Consider the following 16,488-nt stretch of genomic DNA (forward strand, 5'->3'; position numbering starts at 1 on the left):
AAGCAATAAAAAGGAGGAAGAGAGAAAAAAATCAGGAGCATAACAGCAAAATTTGATCCAAATATATAAAACCTGAAATAAAAATAAATGTAAATGGATTAAACTATTTTTTCAAACAGCAGATTCAGTCTGGGCAGATTCATCCTTGTGCATTCTGAGATACCCTTGTGGCCTTGTGGTTTCCTTTTATCCTCTGTTGACATAGGCAGAGGTCACATTTCATGGAAAGAGCGACTGCATGCGTGTAGTCTGGAGGTGAGGTACCACTTGGCACATCTGAAGAGTCTGACCAGATTCTGGAATTAATTTCTCCTCTTTGCTTCCAGGAGCAGCAGCCGTGGGGAAGTTGTCTCCCACAGACCTACTCCAATCTAGAAAACAAAGCAAGATGAAGATGTAGTGGGTCAGCTCCTATGCAGAGTGGTGGAGGAGATGGCAAACCACAGGCTGAAAGGTTAGATCACTCACATGGCTGGGTGGCTTTATTAAGGGTGCTGATAACTAAATCAATGGTCACATACAGAGAGGCCTCTAGCGAGGAAAGGCTGTAGGGCTTTAATCAAGTTTTGACTCTACCAGATATGGCTGCTGCACCAACCACTGGTCTTAGAAAGCAATAATGGAGGTAGACCAGAAGTCCATGTGACATAGCTCCTCTCCAGTGGCTTCTACTAGATCACCCCCTAAAGAATGCATGTACGTGTGCATGTCAGCATGCATGTGTTTGGGTATGTACGTGCTGTCGTATGTGGCCACTGGAGTAGGGGCAATAACCCTCAACCAGCTACTACTGTTTGCTGGAGACAGCTGTTGACAGGTGAGCCCTCTGTCCCACAGTCACTTTAGGGGAAGACTGGAGATGGGATTCTGTCCATGACACGAATCCCACCATGCCCCTGGAATTAGAGAGGGAAGAACTGGACTCACATCTCTGTCACAGCAGAAAATATTTCCATTGACCCAAAGGCCTGATGAGATTTCAGTCCAGGACCCAGAGTTCAGGTACTCTATGTTGACTTCATCTAGGGACAGGTACTGTGTCCTTTGGATAGCAAAGGTCAGACAAGGTCATTAATATTACAAAAAGGTAAGCCGGGCGGCGGTGGCGCACGCCTTTAATCCCAGCACTGGGGAGGCAGAGGCAGGTGGATCTCTGAGTTCGAGGCCAGCCTGGTCTACAAGAGCTAGTTCCAGGACAGGCTCTAGAAACTACAGGGAAACCCTGTCTCGAAAAACCAAAAAAAAAAAAAAAATTACAAAAAGGTAAACATGGAGATGACATCCTAAGTGACACACTGCTCCTCCAAGGCAACTGTGGTGTGGCTGGAGGGAGGGAGCCAGGGCTCCTCAGGAGGTTGCTCCTCCATGGCAACCTGCTGCATGACCTGTGCCAGGTGCTCACATTCTGCTCTAGAAATATGCATTATGTTTTCTCTTCTTGCCTTCTCTGAACAGGTGCCTCTCTCCTTGGGGGCCCTCAGCTCACCCCAACACTGTGAAACAGGAAAGGCTGGTCCTTATCTCTCTCCCACCGTCTTGTCTTCTGCATCACTAGACTTTATCAACTCAAGATGCCCTTCATCAGGTCTGCTTTGACTCTCACAAAGTCGACAGAACTCTGTTCTGTACTCCAGCATGAACGTGTCCTTAGGCGACGATGATGGCTAGCTTTGGAAAGAGCATCACTTGTGTGGGAGATAGGAGAGCTCAGACAGGATAGCAATAGCCATCCAGGCTATAGAATGAACACCACGCAGAGCCCGGGATTGAGATGCATGTGCGAGTGTCAAGGGATGTTGTCATGAAGACTCTTACAGACTCCAGGGAAGATCTTGAAGGATGATGTGAGGGACCACTCGAATTGAGTTGTCACAGAGGCGAGAGGGTTTTGACACATACTACACACTATGGGGAACATAGTGAGCATTTCTGGTCCTGGTAGACATCGAAGGGCATCACTATCATGGATGTTGGGGGCTGGAGAGATGGTGCAGTGGTTAAGAGCCTGTACTAATCTTTCGGGAGACCGGAATTTGGTTCCCAATAACCCACACTGGGCAGTTCACAGCTGCCTGTAACTCCAGCTCCAGGGGACTGTCACTGTCTTCTGGACATGCTACAAGCACTGTACTCATGTGCACAAACTCCCACGATAGACATATATAAACACATAATTGAAAATTAATAATGAAGAGGACACAGGTGCTGGTTCTGTGTGAGCCAGTGGTGGAGCCTCTGGGCTTCAGCTTCTGTGAAATGGGGACAATGAGAGCACCTTTGGCCTGGACACTGAAAGGATCAGTAATCATAAAGCTTGCTAGCACACGTTCAAAGGGAAGCCACTGTGGCTGTCACCACCAGTGACTGGTTATGTAACCCCATGGGGGTGGGAGAAGCAAAGAGGTCATCTTAGCACACCATTCTCATTGCCAAGATGGGAAAATCCAGCTGTTCTAAGTGACAAACCTCAGTGAGTGGCCAGCTGAGATGGAATGTGAACTCCGGACTCCAGATTCCCTGCTGGTTACTCTTCTGTGTCAAGATTAGGAAGTTGTGACCCTTTATCTAAACAAAATTGGGTCTGAAAGCATCTAATATGTAACCATATTGTTCCCAGAAACCAAGATCAATAATTGTGAACTGTAGCAAAATGCCACAAGAAAGTAGATTCCACAGCTCCAACCACAGCCCTGGGAGCGCCTGGCTTTCACTGCCCAGCATGGTGAGGGCTGGGAAAGAAGTCACCCTCAGAATCTTAGGGAAAGGAAAAGATGACAGCTGAGGCCAAACCAGGACTGTGAATGTGCTTTGGCGTGTTCTGTATGTAGACTTCTGTGCTTTGGCATGTTCTGTATGTAGACTCTGTGCTTTGGTGTGTTCTGTATGTAGACTTCTGTGCTTTGGTATGTTCTGTATGTAGACTTCTGTGCTTTGGCATGTTCTGTATGTAGACTTCTGTGCTTTGGTATGTTCTGAATGTAGACTTCTGTGCTTTGGTGTGTTCTGTATGTAGACTTCTGTGCTTTGGTGTGTTCTGTATGTAGACTTCTGTGCTTTGGTATGTTCTGTATGTAGACTTTTGTGCTTTGGCATGTTCTGTATGTAGACTTCTGTGCTTTGGTATGTTCTGTATGTAGACTTCTGTGCTTTGGCATGTTCTACATTTCGTAGACTTCTTCTTGAACTTGCCATCATGGCTTTTCAAATGTGTGCTGGTTTTAAATCTCCACTTATCTTAACTGAGAATCGCCTGGTTGGGGAGACTGAGGAAATTACCCAGATTAGATTGGTCCATGAGCACATCTGTGTGGGTTGTCTTGATTGCTGGTTGATGCAGGAGGACTCAGCCCACTGAGGCAGCAGTGGTCCTGGGCAGCAGATTTCATAAGGGAACAGTCTAAGCACGCGTCTGGGAGCAAGCCAGCAAGCAGTGTTTCTGGGTGGTTCCTGTTGTATGTCCTTTGCTGTGAGTGACTCCCTGGTGGGAGACAATGCTGTGTGGAGTAGCAGTGAATCCTGCCTTCAAGTTCTGCTTGTGTTCCTGTCCTCCCTTCCTTCAGTGGCGGACTGTGACCTGGAAGGGTAAGCCAAATAAACCTTTTCTCTGACGTTACTTTGGGTCATAATGACTGCCAAGGGACAGAAATGAATCCAGGACAGCAAGCAAACACACCATGCAACCCGCTACCAGGCAAGATGAGATGTAGAATTCCAGTTAATTCTCTCATCCTCCATCTGACTGGCCTGTGAGATATCCCTTGTCCCTAAACAGCTTTTTCTGGCCTTCCTAACTATCTCTTATAACAACAGAACAGGCACCTCCTGGCTGTTTGTGTGCTTGCATCTCTCATGTATGCACAAAAAAAAGAGACCTTCTTCCCGTGCCCTCAAACCGCTCTCGACTCTTGGCACAGCCTTGCCCCAGCTGGGAAAGGATGCCCTAGATCAGGGGTTCCTGGGCACAGAAACGAGGTCCGTGGGGGATTTTTCAGCACCCCAAGAGCTCCCAAAATGTGCTTAGTGTCACCTCCATGAGTGTTTGCTCCAGTGTCCCCCATGTCCTGACATCTATGGAAATGTTGGATAAGTTTGAGGTTTCCTGCCAAAGTCAGATCTAGGTGATATATTATTCCCTTAAGATTTGGTCCCCTGAAATATCTGCTCCTGGGCTGTGGGGGAAGCTGCATCCCTTCAGTCAGGGAAGAGTCTGTCATTGTTGGTGTGGTTAAAAAGGCAAAGGAAGGCCAGTATTATTTTGTAAAGTTTATGGAACTAACAGCCCTTCCTGAATTGAGAAGGTCCATCCAGAGGAGGTCTGGGATTTGGACAGAGGGGGCTCAAGGGATGAGCTTTCTAAGGTGGAAGCCAAGTAAAGGCAAGGTGTGCTCGCTCTGTGTGGGTCTTGCCCTGTCTTCTGAAGAGTCCTTGCTTCACAATTCCAAGTCTGCTGACTACTCTGAGCAGCTGATTCCACCCTACTTGCTTAAATACCGCCATGAGCATGAACTGTTTGATTATTGCTTCTGTCTGCAACCAAGGACGCTTTGGTACCCCCCCCATCCCCCGCAAAGCCTTGCTGACTGTTATGGTTTGTAATGTGGAATGTCCCCAGAGGTACGTAAGTACTTGACTGGCAGCGGATGGGCTTTGAGAAGGTGGGTGAGTCCTGAGGATCTAATCAGTAGCCATCCGCTCACAGACTCACCGGAGGGGAAGAACCTGAAAAAAATAGAAGGCGGGGTCTAGCCGGAGAAAGTAGCTCACTGGGCATGCGCATTCTGCCTCGTCACTTGCATTCCTTTGACTCTGATTCCTTTCTGTCGTGAGGTAAACAGGCTCTGCTACGTGTTTTTGATGTCATGGTATTCTGCCTCACCACAGATCCAGAATCAGCAGAGCAGAACAGACCTAATCCCCTGGAACCATGAGCGGAGGTAAATGATTCTTTCTCTCAGTTGTTTGTCTGAGAGACAGAGTTCGCTAGCACTCTTGCTTTGTTCGCTTGGCATTTGTTTTAGGCTCAGCCTCATTTTAATTTCCCCAGACACCAGTGGATTAGGGCTCCATGCTGCCTCAGAAAATGACCAAATCCAGCAGCTTCATCAACATTTATTACCAGGGTTTCCACAAGTTGTGTATGGATGAGGCCTCCTGAGTTCTCTGATTAGGGGCTCATGAACTGCGGTCAAGGTGTCATCTGGGCCATCCATCCCACCTGAACAGGGTCCTCCTTCAGGCACAGCAGTAGTGGGCAGAGTAATTGCAGATCGGAGGTTCCCAGCTCCAGGAGCCCCCTGCTGTTCTGTTGATATAGAACTCTCTCCCACAGGCAGCTCCTGCCGCAGAAGGGGAGCTTCAAGGACAGCAAAAATGTGTCTGATGCTGCCACAGGATGGGTCTGCCCCCTTTTGAGGTGACAGACATCCACCAAGGGGCAGTCATCACTTAAGTGGTATCAGAAGACCATCTTAGAATTCAGAAATTGTGTGCCACTGTCATTTTCTTAGCCATTGATATCTCTGTCTCTCTTTACCATTGATGTCTCTGTCTCTCTTAATCACTGATGTCTCTGTTTTTCTTAACCATCGATGTCTTTCTTAGCCATTGATATCTCTGTCTCTCTTAACCATTGATGTCTCTATCTCTCTTAGCCACTGATGTCCTCTCTGTCTCTCTTAATCATTGATCTCTCTCTCTCTCTCTCTCTCTCTCTCTCTCTCTCTCTCTCTCTCTCTCTCTTTCTCTCTCAAACGCACACACACATACTTAGTCATTGCTTGTCTTTATCTCTTGGGCTGAAAACCAGTTCATGTCCTCAGAGACAGTCTTCCTAGCAAGGTGCTTCTGGACATTTCAGAGAACCCTCAATGGGCCAGGAGGCCAAGCATAGCGGGTTAATGACAACCCACAGGTGAGGTTTATTGTTGAAAGGGCAAAGCAAGCTTCAGATTAAGGGGCTTGTTGAAGTTCCAGATCATGCATCAGCATCAGTGAAGCCATGGTCCATTCCTTTATTTCTCTGTGACTTTTTTTTTCTCTGTGACTTCTTTTCCTGGTTTGAAATTATCCACATCATAGGTTGCCGTGGTGAATTAAAGAGTGGTACCTGGTACACACCCAGCAAGCAGCAAGTGTCAGCAACAGTAACAAGTGTTGAGATCTTCAGTGAACGTCATGCATACTGCATGGAAGTCAAGTGAAGAGGAGTTGGAAGGTTCTGGCAAGAGAACCAAAGGAAGGTTTTGGCATCTCTAGCTGGGGTCTCACAGGGGCAGCTTCCTTCTGGTGACTGCTCATTTGGCCCACCTGATTCCGAGTTTAACCAGTTTTCACCTCCCAAGTCACATACTGGTACTCAGTCAGCCCGTAGGAGGAGGGCCTGCTTGTTCCACCCAGCTGCCTGGCTAGCTTAGCCCCAAAATAATCACACAGAAACCATATTCATTAAAACACTGTTTGGCCCATTAGCTCCAGCTTCTTATTGGCTAACTCTTATACTAATTTAATCCATTTCTAGTAATCTGTGTATTGCCACATAGCAGTGGCTTACTGGGTAAAATTCCCAGTGTCTGTCTCTGGCAGCTCCATAGTGTTCCTCTCTCTGCTTTCTTCCTCCCAGAATTTAGTTCCATCTTCCCCACCTACCTAAGTTCTGCCCTATCAACAGGCCAAGGCAGTTTCGTTATTAACCAATGAAAGCAACACATAGACAGAAGGACCTCCTACACTCTATACCAATACTGGTACTCAGTCAGTCCCTGGTGATGAGGGCTGTGGGACCCATTGTAGGAACCCCACTTAACACTAGGCATGATAGACCAGCATCTGCTGGAGGATGGAAGCATGACCTAGCCATGGTAGACCAGCATCTGCTGGAGGATGGAAGCATGACCTACTCATGATAGACCAGCATCTGCTGGAGGATAGAAACATGACCTAGCCATGATAGACTGGTATCTGCTGTAGGATGGAAACATGACCTAGCCATGGTACACCAGCATCTGCTGGAGGATGGAAGCATGAAGCATGAGCTGGCCAAGGTAGACTGGCATCTGCTGGGGGATGGAAACATGAAGTTCAAGTGCCTGGGCTGCTGTGAAATGACATCTGAGCATAACAGTAATGTGCCCACTAACTCCCAACAATACGGTTGTCCACACAGGAGAAAGGGGAGAGGTGCTGTGGGACAATGGTCTTGTCCCTGTAAAGATTTGAAACTTGTATTTGACTAATAAAATGCTGATTGGCTGTAGCTAGGCAGGAAGTATGGGGAGGGGTGACCAGACTAGGAGAATTCTGGGAAGAGGAAAGGCTCAGTCTGCAGTCATCAGCCAGATGCAGAGAAAGCAAGATAAGAATGCCTTATTCATAAAAGGTACCATGCCACATGACTAACACAGGCAAGAATTATGGGTTAATATAAGATGTAAGAGTTAGTTAATAAGAAGCCTGAGCTAATAGGACAATTAAGTTATAATTAATGTAGGCCTCTGTGTGTTTCTTTGGGACTGAACAGCTGTGGGACTGGGTAGACAGAAACTTCTGTCAACACACAGAATCACATCAGTTATCATTCTAGCCTGAACAGGGGAAGGACACACATGGTCTTAACTGCTACTTAGGGATCTATTCACAATTGATGGTCGCTGAGGCAGATTCAGTTTCCCTTAGGGACAGCCTCCCTACTAGATTGACTTTGCCCAAGTATTCAGTCTTATGTCCAAGTCCATATGGGCCTTTTGAGTTGAGGAATGAATCCTTGTACGTTTATTCATTTCCCACAACTGGAGAGTTTCTCAATGCACTCACCAGACAACGGGTCCTTCAGGTTCTTGGCATGTACACTGGTCTTTTATTGTAATAGATGCGGAAGACAGTAAGCTCTCAGTGAACTCTGGGGGTAAGCTTTCAAAATTATAGAGCACCAAGATTATTAGCACAGACTTCAGTTTCTATCAGAAATTGTCATTATGTGCTTTCTTAGATGTTTTTCCAAAATGCCCAAACTTGGATGCTCACATTAAAGTACTGTCTGTCACTTAGGTTTGTGTTTTCAGCTGTGACAATATCCTGAGAACCTACTATATACAGATCACTTTTTCTAAGGATTCTCCTTAGGAAACAGAACGTTTGTGCCTGCTGTCATCATTAGGAACCTTACAATTTGATGGAGAAATGTGTATTTAAAAGTCCCTATATACCTGTTAGGAATATGTTTTGGATAATTTCTGTTTCTTTCCATGGTATCTGGGTTCTTTGTCCAGCAACCACTAACACACTTCAGCATATCTTTGAGTACCACGTGACCAAGTGTGACAGTGGGGGAGACGGTGCTGGCACCCTGTCAGTGCCTGGGGGGATAATTCCCTAAGCTTTTAACATTTGTTCTGATTCCTTTAGACCTAAATACGTTTAAGACGTATACTCTATATTTTTAGAATCTAGTGTATTTATTTTTATTTAGTTTAGTATTGATTTATTTGTTTATTGAGGAGTGTGTTATGTATGTATGTGTGTAGGAATATATATGCTTGCACTATGGTACATGTGTGGGGGTCAGAGACAACTTGTAGGACTCAGTTTTCTTCTTCTACAACGTGGGTCCTGGGAATTGAACTCACATCAGACTTTGGAGCAGTTGCCTTGACTCACTCAACTATCTTGCCACTCCTATTAGTATTTACTCATAATTAAGTTATTAATAATGAATCATTTACCTATGCTATCAAAATGCTAAATGCAGTGCCCATATTTAATCATGACATAGTATAAACTCTTTTTTAATAATTTGAGGGAAAGTAGAAACCAAGATTTAAGATATTTAATATATTTTAAAATATTTTATATATTTCTAAAAATATAAGAAACTCATATAATTCAATAGTAAGAAGGACTTAAATATGATTTTTTTTCTACAGAAGACAAAATGGGTAACAAGTAGAGGAGAGACCACCCAATTTCAATAATCATCAAGAGAATATAAAACATGATAGGTACCCCCTTTCACGTGTCAGGGCACGTGTTACTAAACGCAGTGGCTGAGCGATGTTGGTGAAGATGCAGAGAAAGGGCTTCCTTGTACCCTCCTGGAGAATTCAAATAGAGACATTATCAAAAGCAAGCATGATGATATCCTTGTACCCTCCTGGAGAATTCAAATAGATAGAGGCATTATCAAAAACAAGCATGGAGCCTTCTTAGAAAGCTAAAAATAGAGTTACCATATGATCCAGCAAACTCAGTTCCGGGTAGAGCCAATGGAAATGAAATCACAGATAAGTTTTATGCTCATCTGTTGCAGCATTATTCATAATTGGCAGCAGCCAACCTGAGATGTACTAACTGACCCAGCTGAAGAAATCAGACAGTAGAAGGGAATATATATAATTCAGCCTTGAAAGAGACTATACTGATGTCTGTAACAACACAGATGAATCCAGCACACAACTTTTCTCCTTACAGAAAAGGGCACTTAGATGTTTGGGGAATTAGAATATTCCTCCTCATGTATCCCAGGGGAGCTGATTAAATCCCATCGCAGTGATGTCTCATAACCCAGTAGGGTACAGAAAGTCTCCACTGGTGTGATGCTTAGCTTGCAGAGAGTACACAGGAGTGTCACAGTCTTGGCGAATCTCTTCACCTTCAGCAATGCAATGCTTCTCGCCTCTTCTTCAAGGGGCTAATTGTGGAAGCTGTTGTGGGGGGGACCACCATCGTTTTGTTTGTCTCCAGGATGGGGAATGTCTTCTGGTGATGGAGAAGCTGCAGAGTTTTGCATCCAGAGCAATAGAAGGATCTAGAAACATTGTTGGAGCCAATAGTCTTTTTTAAAAACATAAAATCACTTTATTATAATCAACTCACAAGTGCAACATCACACTGCTAGATTAAGGTAGAGAAATACCTGCTTGGGCCCCGACTCTGTGCATTTTAATTCACTTCTATACAATTTAGGAGGTTTTTTCTGAGCTATGGAGCCTCACTTAGGGTTTTACATTTTTACTATTGGTTACATTTTTATGTATCTACCACAAGAAACAAAAAAATAGTCAAAATAGAAAAAAAAATTAACAATAACCTCTTTCATGTGTCTGTTACGAGTATTCTGTCCTTCCATACCATCTAGTATTGTCCCCTTTTGTTGTCTTTTCTACATATTATACTGTGCCCACACATACATTCATTCACTTGTAAATAAATAGAGTCTTGAATCTTCATAGGAGGGAGACCATATTTTTTTTTCTTAAATTGGATGACCTCACTTGTATACATTTTAAAATCTACCTCTTTTCTGTAAATATATTTTATTTCAAATATTCAACTGTTTTCTTTGTACATCTTAAGAAGTGTAACCATACAAGAGGAACTAGAGAACATACGTCCAGTTGACTGTCACACCCTTAGACTTGTCCATTTTCTGATGAACTGTCTACTCTGGACCCCTGACATAGCCTATTTTAGAGGGGTCTATTTTCCAGGCATTGTGGAGGGAAGGTTTCCCGCAGTGGCTGTTGTGCTCTCGGGAGCGGTAGACACATGGTAGGCTGCCACCAAGACGTAATGGGGACAATGATGTCACAGCACTATGTGGATTCTATTGGCCCTGCAGCTGAGTAGGACGTCTTCGCTTCCTGCCAGTGAGGCTTTTGCTGGCATCTTGAGGAAGGGAAGGAACAATGAAGATGGTCTTAAAGGCATGGGTAATGAGGGCTTATGTATTTCTATGCTGGTATTTATTTAAAAAAGAAATAAAAAACAATTACTTCGCGTGGAAGGAAAACAAAGATCAGTCAAGTGACATGGTTCCTACTTAATACGGGGAGACAGAATGAGAAAGCTGGCAGGAAGGGCCGCACTGGACTCACTGTGAAGCTGCCATTACTCTTCAACTTGAAGACATTAAATTGCCCATCTGTAGAATATGCAGAGTGCCCTGACTTGCTGCTGATCCTGAATTTCAAATCAATAGGGTTTAATATTTCCCTGGCAATCGCAGGCTGAAATCAATGCCGCCGCTGCTCTTTAGGAGAATAGAAGTATAGGAAACACAGGAATTGAAGGCTACCATTCAAGGTTGAAATAAATGTGCTTTGCAAAGGCTTTTGTGAAAGGGAAACAGATGGAAATTCCCCCCAAGGCCTTTTCCTCTGCCTTTTAGTTTTAGGTCTTTGGGGCTCTAGGGAATGGTTTCAGGTCATCGCATGAGGGAAGAGATGGAAGGCGAACATCTGAGGATAAAGTAGAAGCCTGTATCTGTTAGTTCTCACTGAATAATAAACACGCCTTGTTTGCAGAGCTTAACACGTTAGCCAGCCATTTTCTGTCTCACCCCAGAGTCTACATGTCTGGGCTGGTTTTGAGTGTCTTTGCTCATCTCAGGTGAATTTGTGACTGCAGTCAGATTCTGGGTCAGTTTGGGGTTCCTACATCAGAATGTACCATATAGAACGATGAGTTTCTGCTCCACATGTCTCTCATGCAGGGTATCCTGGGCTTATTGCCGAGGAGATTAAATATGGCTCAAAGAGTTAAGGTGGAATCATGGAAAGGCTCTCACGCCTAGGTCCCAAGCTGATAGACTATCTTTTCCACTTCATTCCTGTGTGAGGAATGAGAGAGCGACAGAGATGGAATGGAGACAGGGACAGAGGGGGACGGGGGGGGGGGAGAGAAAGGGGGAGATAGGAGGGCAGAAAAGAGGATGTGTTAGACTTTAATGGCAGAAGGGAAGGCGACATTGGCTGATTGGAGCCTAGGGGCACCACAAAGTCTCACCAAGCAACAGAGCTCAAATGGGAGGCTTATGTGGGGAGGTGCAGAGGCAGCCTCTGAGCTAGAGCAGAAGGAAAGAGAATGAGGGGCTGGAGGGCTTCCTTTTGTAAGGGGTGCATTGCATAGGGAGAACGCTCTACATGGTGGCTGCAGGAGCTGTAAGGGGGTATAGCATGTGTGCACAGGGAGAGCACTCTACATGGTGGCTTCAGGAGCTGCACTGTCACATCTTGGTCACTATGTGTCCTGCTAGATCTCTGAGAGCCTGCAATGCCTGAATGCTAACAGGATTGAGAGGGGGACAGAGAGGGATGGAACGAGAGAGAGACGGAGATGGAGGGGCACACACAGACATGGAGAGAGACACACGTGCAGAGATACAAGAGAGACAAAAAGAGAGAAAGAGACAGAGGGAGAGACAAAGACGGGAAGACAGAGAGAGAAAAACAGAAAGAGAAGGAGACAGACAAACAGAGAGATAGACCAATAGACAGAAAGACAGAGACAGGGACAGAAAGATAGACACACACAGAGACAGACAGAGGCAAGCAGATAGACTCAGAAAGACACACAGAGACACACACAGAGAGATGTTGACAGAGGTTTCTGTCCCACCCGGTTCAGCAGCCATTTGATCCCAAAGAAACACACAGAGACCTACATTAATTACAAACTGGATGTCCTATTAGCTCAGGCTTCTTATTAATTTACTCTTTCATTTTACATTAACCCATAATTTGTGTCTTCATTAGCCACATGGCTTGATACCTTTATCAGTGAGGCATTCTCATCTTGCTTCCTCTGCGTCTGGGTGGTAACTGCAGACTTGAGTCTTTCCTCTTCCCAGAATTTTCCTGTTCTGGTCGCCTGCCTATGTTTCCTGCCTGGCTACTGGTCAATCAGCGTTTTATTAAACCAATACAAGACCATTGTCCCACGTCACACAGAGACAGAGAGAGACACAAAGAGAAAAACATACAGAGATCGAGAGAGAGATACAATGAGAAATAGACGACAGACACAGAGAGATGATACAGTGTTTCTGTGTGCAGATGCCTTTAGAGGCCAGGTGGCATCGGCATCCTCACCTCATGTCTTCTTGTTCAGGTTCCACTTCCCTTTCTTTTGAGAGAAAGCCTCTCACTGGAGTGGAATTCAAAAGTAAACTAGGCTTGCTAGCTAGCCAACCCCAAACCCCCAGCACTCGGATGATGAGTACATGACTTTCTTTTACATGGGCTCTGAGGATCAAACTCAGGTCCTCGTGCTTGTAGAACAAGTCCTTTACCAATGAGTGATTTCCCCAACTGCACTGCCTCTTCCCCGTAATCCACGTTGTAAGGACAGGCTGGGAAAGAAGCTCTGCTGCTTGATGGAAAGAGCCGATCTGGAATGTCCCCAAAGACATGTCTTTAAAGATAGATACCTGCTGTGTTGCTCTGTGGAGGTGGTGGCATTTGGATACCTGTGGCAGAGCCCTTGATCCTTGATCTCAGATGTTTGACACAGTGATGGAGAGCTAAGAGCACAATCCCATAAAGGGTGTGAGTGTTTGGAGGAGGGGTGGAGCCAAGCTATTCTTCGGGCCTGTCACTCACCATTCTCACCACTAATCAGCTTCCCCAAGGGAAAGTTGTCCAGTTTAAACTTCTGTCTACAGCAGTGTCAGGCAGGTGCAAATGGCTTGTATTCGACGTGCCTTGTGGCGGAGGCGCACGCCTTTAATCCCAGCACGCAGGAGGTAAAGGCAGGTGGATCTCTGTGAGTTCAAGGCCATCCTGGTCCACAGAGCGAGTTCCAGGACAGTCAGAGCTACACACACACACAAAAAAAAAACCCTGTCTCAAAAAACAGACAAACAAATAGATGAAAAAAAGTACCTAATAGTGAAAAAAGATTTATTTTATTTTCAGGTGTGTGTGTGTGTGTGTGTCTGTGTTTGCACATGCTTGTCCATGTGTACTCACACACAGAAGTGCATGCATCTGTGGGATACAGAAGAGGGTGTCAGATCCCCAGAGCTGCTGATTACTGAGCTGTCCTGCCATTCTTTTCATAAGAAGAAAACAACAAAGTCTAAATTCTCCTTTGAGGTCTACAGGACAGGGTCTGAAGAAGGCACAGAGCAGAGTCCTCTGCATGAGGTGATTGTGCAGAAGTTTATTTGTAAGTACTTCACCCTCAGGGGATGGATTATATCTGCACTTGACTAGGCTGAGAGTCAGGTCAATCCATAGCTCTGAGCTCAGAGAACTTCCAGCACTGAGTAGAAACAGTAGAAAGAGCTGGTGATACCTAGGGATTCCTCTGCTTATGCACACTGCTGGGGTCAAAGCTGCTTTGCTGATGGCCAAAAGTCTGGTGCTTAACCAACGGAACCCACCCAGCATCCCGTTCCCTGAAGTTTCTCTGGTTTGTTTTACAATGCAGCACCTGACGTGACCCAAGTCTCTATTGTCCACACTGAGACGGGCTTGCCACTGCTCCTGCTTCTGCAGTTCTCATGTCTCGTAGGTTTTGCTTGTTGGCAACAACAGAACAAGGGGCCACAGTGTGCCCGGGCTAGATCTCTTTGCACACTGCTCCTTGGCCAAGGATCTTGGACTCTCTTTGTTACTAATTTTGGAATCGATGAAAGGACTTGTATTCACACCGATTGCATTTCTTCTTGACAGTTTTGGACCACTGGACTGGCGGATGGGAACATCCAGGACCCTGACTCTTTTGTGTAACGTGTTGACACAATGTCTGTATTCAAGTCCTGACAAGTAGGACCCGTGACTCTGTGTAAGCCACTAATAGACATGCACACATGGCCTGGCTGCCCAGCTCACAGGTTTCCATGTCTCTGTAGATCATCACTTGGAACGTCCTTGCTCACCAGTTACAAATCCACTTAGTAGAGCTAGCTCTACCCCATCCCCGTCTCTCTGTCTTGTCCACAGGAGTACCCTGAGAAGCTCTGCCAAGTGCCCTGCTGAAGGCCAGACACACCAATCACCCTGCCTAACAACCTCTCGGGACAGGAAACAAGATTAGATGAGGGTGACTGGTGGCCTCTTGGCAGTCACTGTGTTCTTGTCCCCGAGCTCACAGATCACCCTGCCATAATTAGTTCTGCCAAGGATCAATATTAGCCCTCCTCGTCTGTACTTCAGGAGACCTCTCCTCTTCCGCCCTTCTCCATGGACCGCTTTGCCTAGCTCAACTTCTCAGCCCTCATTGCACTTCTTGCTTTTGTTGTTCCTTGAATCTTCTATCACAGCCGGGGCTGTGAGAATCGTGGGTGTTTCTTCCTGTCTCCCCGTCATGGTTCCATGTTCTGGGCCACGCTGTCCATCTTGCCCGTGGGACCCACATGAGAAAACAAATCTTGTATACGGAAGTTCCTTACAACAGTCAGGATGTCACTGGCAACTGTCTCATACACTAAAAGGAAAACAGAAATAGAAAATTCTCTATCATGAGAAAGGACACACCTCTGCAAAGCACTTATCTACAAAGCCAAATGAATTACCTAGGATCTCATTTTCTTATATTTATTTATTTACTGTGTCTCTGTGCGTGCACACATGCCACAGTATGTCTGTGATAGTCTGTGATGATCAGAGCACAAAGAGTAGGAATCGGTTCTCTTTCCACTGTCTGGGTTCCAGGGCTCAAACTCAGGTCTTTTGGTTTAGCAGCAAGCACCCTTTACCCACTGAGCCATCTTGCCAGCCTGAAGTTACCTTCTGAGTTGTGCTTTGTGATGTCAAACATTTAGGAGAAAATTCTTTGAAGAATTTGAATATTTGGCCTGGTTATGTCTCTGACACCAGCTTAGTCTAAAGTCAGGTTTAATAGAATTTTAATGTTCCCTCACACCCCGTTTGCTGCCTGCCCTGAAGGAAGTGGGTACGCTCCCCGGCATAGCATACACATTGCTTTTTGCTGCTTTAACCACATGGAACAAAAGCCTTCTGGGTTAAACGGCACAGTGTTTGAAACCTGAAAGTTTCAGTTACAAAGAAAACACCTAAAAGGTAAAGGGGAAGGGCTTGAAGAGCCCTTCGTGGTGGGAATCTCGTTCTCCTGTTGTTGAGTGTTAATTGGGATGTTTCTGTAGTTAGCTGGCACATCGCCCAGACCAGAAGCCTGTCTGAGTCAATGCAAAGGGATCATCACCTAGGTTCCCTGAGCGTGAGGTTCCCTCTTCTAGGAGTAAAATGAATTCCAGATTGGAACAACACAGCTCCCAGAATTCTTACTTACAGAAGGGGAAACTGAGGCGAATGGCAGCTAGGGTCCCATTAAGTACAGTCACATGTCTATACTCGTGAATTTGGACTTTCCAGATTCTCAGCTGTCTGACGTGCAGTTTGAGGGGTTACTCACGTGGGCCCCCTGCTTCTCACGCCATCAGTGTCACGTGTGGCTGTGATCCAGGCTGTTCCTGTCATTTAACATAGTTGCTGGAATCATGAAGCATCAGCTCTGGGCTATCTGGTACCCCAGCAATGCAGATGCTGAGATGACAGCCTGCATCTCCGGGATGCACAAATTAGAGCTGATGGATGGGAGGGCCACTAATAAAATGTCACATCTCATAGATGTAGACGGGCCATGGGGCCAGTGATAAAGTGAGACCGTCAGGCTCTGACATACATGCCTTCCCGCCATATTATTGACAGTGGGGGGGGGGGATAGTATTGATCAAGCTGCCAAGATTTT

General features: G+C 45.6%; 1 long non-coding RNA gene across 1 annotated transcript in view; it reads left to right on the plus strand.

Annotated features, from left to right (window-relative positions):
• Nucleotides 1-2,693: 2,693 nt before the first annotated feature.
• The window catches only part of LOC119825635, a 29,593-nt gene continuing 15,798 nt past the window's right edge, over nucleotides 2,694-16,488 (plus strand). The window contains exons 1-2 of the long non-coding RNA XR_005287243.1: nucleotides 2,694-3,582; nucleotides 4,882-4,934. This is a non-coding gene — a long non-coding RNA (uncharacterized LOC119825635). The remainder of the gene's footprint in view (nucleotides 3,583-4,881; nucleotides 4,935-16,488) is intronic.

This window comes from Arvicola amphibius, chromosome 10, assembly GCF_903992535.2.
Source record: "Arvicola amphibius chromosome 10, mArvAmp1.2, whole genome shotgun sequence".
Taxonomy (NCBI): Eukaryota; Metazoa; Chordata; class Mammalia; order Rodentia; family Cricetidae; genus Arvicola; species Arvicola amphibius.